This window comes from Anopheles moucheti, chromosome 3 (genome assembly GCF_943734755.1).
Source record: "Anopheles moucheti chromosome 3, idAnoMoucSN_F20_07, whole genome shotgun sequence".
NCBI lineage: Eukaryota > Metazoa > Arthropoda > Insecta > Diptera > Culicidae > Anopheles > Anopheles moucheti.
Genome location: NC_069141.1, coordinates 36662339 through 36662795, shown reverse-complemented (window position 1 = coordinate 36662795; position 457 = coordinate 36662339). Strand labels below are relative to the sequence as shown.

The window sequence follows — 457 nt, the reverse complement described above, 5'->3', positions numbered from 1 at the left end:
ATACAATGTAATGATGAGGCTTAATTGGTAATGATTCATTTTGAAAAATGATAACCGAAACTGTGTGCTACGCTCGATGTAATACTTGTGTGTGCACTTGTACGTCTAAAAATGTGATATTTTTACGTTTGTATTTTTGAAACCAATACATATTTCATTTTTTTTCAATTTACTTTATACAATTTAAATTAAATTTAGTAGTAATTCACTTTAGTACTAAAATTATGTATTATGTATTATGTATTATGGGCACTGTGTAGTAAGCAGTGCAGTCCAGACAAGGGTGATAATGAAGCGATTGTGTAATCATCGTTCAATCGGCCGTAGAAGGGGTGGCAAATGATGTGTGCGGTAACGAATTCTGCGCAGTCCCGGAGGGCAGCGTGGCCGAGCGGTCTAAGGCGCTGGTTTTAGGCACCAGTCAGAAATGGCGTGGGTTCGAATCCCACCGCTGTCA

At 38.5% G+C, this 457-nt stretch overlaps 1 non-coding gene across 1 annotated transcript; it reads left to right on the top strand.

The window, feature by feature from the left end:
- Nucleotides 1-377: 377 nt before the first annotated feature.
- Trnal-uag (transfer RNA leucine (anticodon UAG)) lies at nucleotides 378-457 on the top strand. Its single transcript has one exon. It is a non-coding gene; the product is annotated as a tRNA-Leu (tRNA).